This window comes from Taudactylus pleione, unplaced genomic scaffold, assembly GCF_031769625.1.
Source record: "Taudactylus pleione unplaced genomic scaffold, aTauple2 ptg000305l, whole genome shotgun sequence".
Classification (NCBI taxonomy): Eukaryota; Metazoa; Chordata; class Amphibia; order Anura; family Myobatrachidae; genus Taudactylus; species Taudactylus pleione.
This window is the reverse complement of record NW_028284706.1, coordinates 1,736,984-1,744,998: the sequence shown is the minus strand read 5'-3', so window position 1 is coordinate 1,744,998 and position 8,015 is coordinate 1,736,984. Positions and strand designations below refer to the sequence as shown.

Sequence of the window (8,015 nt, the reverse complement as noted above, 5' to 3'; positions counted from 1 at the left end):
TCCTGCCTGAGCTGAATGTTTTTATTTTAGATGTGGGCAATATTCCAGAGTATTAGAGCAAGTTTGGGGCAGCAGCAGAGGAACCTAGCACTGCCCTGGACATATATGTACATATTGGGCTCTATAGCAGCACATCCCTAACAGTGAATGTTTTCCCAATCTCCTAGTTGGTGCACAGGTTATTTATTACTGACTGATAGATGTTAAAAGATCCACAGGTGGTGCTAATTATTTCATTTGTGATACTGTGGAGAACATTCATCACTAGTAAAATTCTATTACATTACTATTTCTTTTGTGTCATGGTGTGGGCTGGGGAGGGGGGTTTCCTGGCAGACGGAACCCCTCCTGCATTTTCCTATGCGGTTAGTGTGAGTGTGTGAGTGCCTGGTCAGTGTGAGAGTAGCCCTTGGTCAGTGTTTGTGTGTGTCCTGGCTGATGCTGGTAGAACCGGGGTGATGGTCTGAGCTCCGGTAGCTATGACCTCTGCTTTAACCCCCATCTCCCTCCCTGGCTGGCCATGTACATCACCCCACTTGTAGACCTGTTCCTGAGGATGAGGGTAGCTGTCTGGCCTGTGTGCTGCGGAGCTGGAGGGGGTGAAGACACGGAGGCTGCACCCGCAAAGAGAGCTCCAGACCCATGTTGCATGCTGCTCTTGCCACGGGGCAAGGGGAGCTCCGGACCAGTGGATGCTCATCCTACATGAAAATACTGCTGGGTGCTGCTGCAGGCTGTGCTGGCCATGGGGCGAATGGATGGGCTGTGGGCGCTGCAGAAGAAACCTGCGGCCAGGCTGCTGTACCATGGGGGATGGTCCGACTGTGACAGACAGCGCAGCATCCACCAGGAATAGCGGTGAGCTCGGGATCAGGAAGCACAGCAATAGGTGGCTGGTCCTGGGGAGGGAGGGGTCAGCCACCATCAGCAAATCAAAGTCAGTTTCAGCTGTCTCCTGATTAGCGCTGGCCGGGTCATATATATATATATATATATATATATATATATAGTCGAATGGCCGGCACTCCACATAAATGCAAAATAAATTACTTGCCTTGGTGCCTCCTGGAATTTCAATGGAACACCCACTTACATATGCAGAAAGAGAAAGGCGGCACTCACAGGTCTGGTGAAATGAAAGAATCAAACTCGACAACTGTGTCTGCCTTGTTCAACGTTTCAGTCGCACATGACTTTTATCAAGTACACAATAACAATGACAAATACACATACCTTTATAGTAGTATGTCCAAGGTGATTTGTGCGGTGTAATGCTCCATGCTGCCGGGGGCCAGAGTCTGACATCATCCTCGTGCACCACCTGAGCCTCGCGACCTGAGCACGATGACGTCACCAACGTGATGATGCATCACGCTGTGTCAGACGCTCAGGCACCACACAGGCTAAATCAGTCTGGCGCCCCCGGTGGATAGGAGGTAGAATAACCACTTAACATAGTGGATATATGTGAATAAACGGTGAAGCACGCATTAATCATGATAAAATAAATGTCATACAAATGTATGCATAATACAAGCTGTAAGGTGCAGGCAAGAACCCACACGTGTAAACAATTGAAGAAACAGAGTAGCAAAATACAAATCGCTCCTAGAAACAAGAGAGAACATATAAAACTCCACACCGAAGTGTTCCTAAATGGTGAATGTGAATAAAGTGAAAATATTAAACGAATATTGTAAGTGAAAACCAAATAAAGATAATGGTACATATACAAAAGATGATAAAGGTATAAAAAGGGATACAGATAAGAACCGAGTTTATAACCATACCGTTATATATAAACGGCATGTATACTATCAAAAGGATCCTAAAAAGAATATATTGGTGAATACATCTACAGAACTATGGCCCTCATTCAGAGCCGGACGCTCTGAGCAGAGCGCACGCTCTGAATGAGGGCCGTCCTCCAAAATTATGGAGCGTCCTCCTGGACGCTCGTATAGCTGTGGGTCACCACCCACAGCCTATACGAGCGTGCAGGTTGATGGCCGCGATGGTCTTGACCATCGCGACCATCGCCACTGCGAGCCGGAGCCTGCGGTTGAGTTTCTCAACCGCATGGCCCGGAGTGATTTTGGCTCTATCAGAGCCAAAATCACTCCCACTGACATCACTAGTGATGTCAGTGGGCCGGCTTCTGATGGTAGGCGTTCCCTTGGGAACGCCCCCGTCTGGGAGGCACGCCCCCGGCACGCCCACCAAAGGGGGCGTGCTGTCAATCAACATCGACAGCACGCCCCCTTTGATCAGACACAACGAGCGAAGGAAAGTCCTTCGCTCGTCGCGTCTGGCGCATGCGCACGACGGAGCTCCCGCCGTTGTGCGCATGTGCAGTGCACACCATCGACCCACTTGCGAGCAGACAGCCGCTTGCGAGTGGGTCTGAATCAGGGCCTAAGTGCATAACCAGGGGTATATAAGATGAACAAGAGAATATATATGTGTGCCACAGAAGTATATAAGAAAAGGGATGACTGTAGTATACATCCCACTGAAAGAATATAGCAAGAGAATCACATAAGGAGAAATAAAGGAATGTTGACTATGGGGAAGAATAATCCATAGTATACAACTATGCCAACCTTGAGGCTATGAGATAGGTACACAAGGAACCAGGGAATGCTCCGCAGAGCTAAACCTAAAGATGTACTAAGGTGGTCACAAAAATTGCAAAACATATATATGTGCATAAATATAAAAATGTCTAAGACCACCAGGAGAACATTCAGATGACTCAACGAGCAAATTGGGCATAATAAAAAAAAACAAAAAGAGTTAGAAAGAGATCATTTTGAAAAGAATTATTAAAAGAAACTGAAAAAATTGAATATTCTTGTAACTCCAGATGTGCAAAATGTCCATACAAGAAAATTGTCTATCCTGGAGATAAGCCAGAAGTCAAAAGGGAACATCTGCGACATATCATATCACTCTCATATGTGCTACCAAGGTGTGTATGAGACTTCTTAGTTGTACTTACAACACCTGATCTTCCCTGAAGGTCTCCCATTCAAGTACTAGTCAGGCCCAACATTGTTTGGCTTCCAAGTTCAGCCGAGATTGGGCAAAACCAGTGTGGTATGGTTGTAACAAATTTCAACATCTCCCCCAGGGCTACACAGAGATAGCCAAGAGGATGTTGTGTCTTATATCCGTCCCTGTACGTATCCTGGAATAATCTAACTGGTAGAATAATATAATTGCATACATATGGAAACAATATGGTATAGGACCAACAGTCACAAAAAGGCACAAATCTAGGATTTATTACTGAGCTCACCAAAACACAAGAAAAAGAGTCTTGTTTAGTCCAAAAGGAGTAACTGTATTCAATTTGTGAATCCATTGAGTTTCTAATTGTAATAAACGCTTCTCACGGTCTCCTCCTCTCTTGTCCATTGGCACAAAGTCGATGATTTTATAAGATAAGGTTGCCAAAGAATGTCTGTTCTGCTTGAAATGATGAGCAACCGGCTGGTCCACTTCTTTTCCAGATAAAGCTTGTCATATAGCGGTACGGTGTTGAGCCATTCTTTATTTGAATAGCCTGGTTGTTTTCCCAATATACACCAGACTACATGGGCATTTGATCATGTATACCACGTATTTACTTGTGCAAGTCAAAATGTGTTGGATAGGGAACCGTTTGCCGGAATGAGGATGTGTGATGTAATTACCGGGATCCATATAACTACAAGTAGTACATCCTGTACATTTATAAAAGCCTGGTTTTTTTCGATAAAAATGGATATCCTGGGAAGGAAGTGATTGAGAAACATCAATGTGCACCAACCAGTCCTTAAGATTCTTGGCTCTCCTATTGCACATCATAACAGATGAATGGTTCAAAGACTTGATGGTAGTATCCGTGTTGATAATCGGCCACAGATCTTTAATGGTGTTGTTGATGTGGTGACTCATGGTGTTATGAGTGTTAGAGAAAAACATGATTTTTTTCGTATCCTTTATTTTATTTTTCTGAGTGCAGATCTGTTCATGAGTCATTTTCATCACTTTCGTTTTTGAACCTTCTAATTCTTTTGCAGTGTAACCTCTGTTGATGAATTTTTGTATCAGCTGATCAATTTCAAATTCCACTGCACTCTTATCGGTGTTGATTCTTCTGATACGTAGAAACTGTGAATATTGTAATCCCTTCTTCAGGGAGACCAGATGGTGGCTATGGGCATGTAACAGAGTGTTACAATCGGTAGGTTTGTGATAGACTCTAGTTTCAAATCTGTCTCCTTTCCACTCAATTAATACATCCAGAAAGTGCACAGAGATAGAACTACATTCAAAGGTGAATTTGATAAAGTCATGCATTGAATTGATCTGTGTCATGCCTAACACAAATTCCTCCTGTGATCCTGACCATAAGAGAAGTATGTCGTCTATATATCTTATGTAGAATTTGGCATGTCGAAAAAAAAACTTGTCAAAAAATAAGTCCTTCTCCACATTAAACATGTAGATGTTGGCGAAGGAGGGGGCCACATGTGACCCCATTGTGCATCCACGTAATTTAAGGAAAAACTCTTTGTCAAACATGAAAAAATTCCTGGTCAATGTTTTTTCTAATAGATTAAAAAAAATGGAATATGAGGACCGGTGTAATCACTATTATTTTCAAGAAAATACTTAACACTCTGCAACCCCTGTTGGTGTGGGATGCTGGTGTATAGGGATACAACGTCAATAGTGCATAGGACTAAGTTAGTTGGTAGGTCCCGCATGTTGTGCAATTTTTGTAGAAGGGTGTTAGTATCCTTCAGAAATGTTTGTTGTTGCATATATATCATGCTACACCTCTGACTGTATATCAGTAGCCACTGCTGACAGCAGGAATCAGGCTGGGTCTGTGTAAATCACAATAATGTGTGCATCAGTAGCAGGGCCGTAACTGGGGTGGGGCAGCCGGTGCTGCCACATAGAGCCAAGCAGCCCTGGGGGCAGAACCGGCCACCCTCTGCTCACTGTTATATATATTAGTAATGATGCCTGTGCACGGCACCCAGCTCTTACACTTAAGTCCACCCTCTCACCCCTGCCCCGCAGCTCCGAATCTTCACACCCTAGGAACTGTGCGAGGAGAGATGTCATGATGTCTCTCCTCCCACAGTTCCTAGGCTGAGGACTCGGAGCTACTGAGTCAGGTGCCCACTGTGCAGTAAGCGGTACGGCATCCAGCAGAAAGTCACAGTGACAGGTCCCCTGACGATGTCCAGCACAGCAGCACCAGCAGGCACCCATTTACTACCAGGTCTGGTGCCAGCATCCAGCAGCAGGTGTGTGCATATAAAACACATGTTCATCTACAGTAAAGAGCCTGGGGAGGGGGAGGGAGGGTTCAAAACCACAGGCCAAATTATATATATATATATATATATATATATATATAACCACATAGGAGAATCTCTGGGAACACTCACCAGTCTTTCTAAAAAATAGCCTTTATTGTTAATCCATAGAGATGATTATAGCAGCAGCATAAGTTTCCGATGTTTCGGTCCTACAACATGGACATTTGTCAAGAATAAAATACAAGTAATACATGGGACATACAGATCTGCCCAGCTATTTTGTTGCTCATGGCGTGGCGTGAGTCGCGCCATGGACTTGTGGCATGGCATGCAGGCCTCTGAGTCGCGCCATGGACTTGTGGAATACCGTGGTATTCTTCAACGAAGGATATGCTACGGCATGTAATACAGTGCTTAACCGCTGGGTGGCGAGTGCTCCACTTTTGTAATTGCATGTAATATAGTGCTTAACCACTGGGTGGCGAGTGCTCCACTGTACTGAATGTCTATCATATTCACAGCATTTGCATGAACGCACAACCCATACTGTATTTTTAATGTCGCATAATATACATATACAGTATATAGTACTGTACCGTACTGTACGTAACATCTTATAACAGGATGCAAATCACTGCACATACTGTATTGTACATATGGTATGGTGCAGTAACTGAATAGTAGAGAAGTTGCCGGAGTTGTTGTCACGGTATAACCGATACTGTACAATAATTAGATGCACGCACAGCTTTCACTGATATGGGATGCATTACAGTATGACCATTTTTTTTAATTTTTTTTTATTAAAAAACAGCAGCAGGAGGAGTGCACAAGGATGAGGCCACTCTCTGTGGTTCACTGTAGCTGTCGTGTGGGCTAGTGGTTAGGAGATCACTTTGGTAGAATTATGGTCCGGGGTTCGATCCCTGGAAAAGAATATACTGTACCGTACTGTATATTTTTTTTTTGTCACTGTCTGCTCTGGACACTATAGTGCCCAGAGAGGGCTCTGTACTGTACTGTATTTCACTGAATAGTGATTTCATACTGTGGCTATGGTGGCTGACAGGGCTCTGCATCTGCAAACTGACGGTGCCGTACAATTTAGCACCACAGAATAGTGATTTCATACAGTAACTGCAGGAACTGTTAGTGAATCTACTGCCTCTGCATCACAAACTGTGCGCCCAGAAACCGCAAAATGCAAACATGCGACAACGCATATGCGGTCTCAGCCTCGTGCACTATGGCTACGTCTCTTGGACTGTGTCTGAGAGTGGTTTCCGTCTGTGAGAGAGCGCTCTGTGTTCAAAGCTGACTGTGCATTTGATGTGCAAAATAGCGTTGCATCCCAAACTGATGACATTGGTGATGCTGCTCCAACCTTGCACACTAAGTACGGTAGTAGTGGGATCTGTTTGAGAGAGAGCTCTCTGTATTACACGGTTGGCGCTATGGTGGCTGTCAGCCATCTGCGATGGATTAGAAATGGAGGGGGGTAAAATGGGATCTGTGGCGCCAAGCCATATGCCATGTAGCGCTATGCTATCACTGAGCATGCACAGTTGGCTGTATTACTGCAGTCGGTACAGTATTGTATTCTGTTGCATTTCCATCTCTGGCGGGCGCATGCCCAGTAGGAGGGTTGCGATGGGATTTCTGGCGCATGCCCAGTGGGCCGAGAGTCATACACAGTGCATCAGGTCCCTTCCCCCAAAGCAAGACAAGAGCCTCACATTACCATAATAAAGGAAGCTTTGTTAATCCATTTACTGTAAGCAGTCAGCTCTGCCCTAGTGTCCTGAAAAATGCTACGAATTGTCACCATTGCCAAAGACACCATCCCCCGTCTGCTAGGACAACTAGTGTGCCGCTATGAATGTGCCTGTACTGAATATTCAAAACTGACGGTGCCGTACAATTTAGCACCACAGAATAGTGATTTCATAACTGCAGGAACTGTTAGTGAAACTACTGTCTAGAATGTGAGACAGGCCTCTGCATCACAAACTGTGCGCCCAGAAACCGTAAAACGCAAACATGCGACAACGCATATGCGGTCTCAGCCTCGTGCACTATGGCTACGTCTCTTGGACTGTGTCTGAGAGTGGTTTCCGTCTGTGAGAGAGCGCTCTGTGTTCAAAGCTGACTGTGCGTTTGATGCGCAAAATAGCGTTGCATTCCAAACTGATGACATTGGTGATGCTGCTCCAACCTTGCACACTAAGTACGGTAGTAGTGGGATCTGTATGAGAGAGAGCTCTCTGTATTACACGGTTGGCGCTATGGTGGCTGTCAGCCATCTGCGATGGATTAGAAATGGAGGGGGGTACAATGGGATCTGTGGCACCAAGCCATACGCCATGTAGCGCTATGCTATCACTGAGCATGCACAGTTGGCTGTATTACTGCAGTCGGTACAGTATTGTATTCTGTTGCATTTCCATCTCTGGCGGGCGCATGCCCAGTAGGAGGGTTGCGATGGGATTTCTGGTGCATGCCCAGTGGGCCGTGAGTCATACACAGTGCATCAGGTCCCTTCCCCCAAAGCAAGACAAGAGCCTCACATTACCATAATAAAGGAAGCTTTGTTAATCCATTTACTGTAAGCAGTCAGCTCTGCCCTAGTGTCCTGAAAAATGCTACGAATTGTCACCATTGCCAAAGACACCATCCCCCGTCTGCTAGGAC

At 45.2% G+C, this 8,015-nt stretch overlaps 1 pseudogene; it reads right to left on the bottom strand.

The window, feature by feature from the left end:
• Nucleotides 1-2,994: 2,994 nt before the first annotated feature.
• Nucleotides 2,995-3,113, bottom strand: LOC148511508 (5S ribosomal RNA; annotated as a pseudogene).
• Between the last annotated feature and the right edge of the window lie 4,902 nt (nt 3,114-8,015).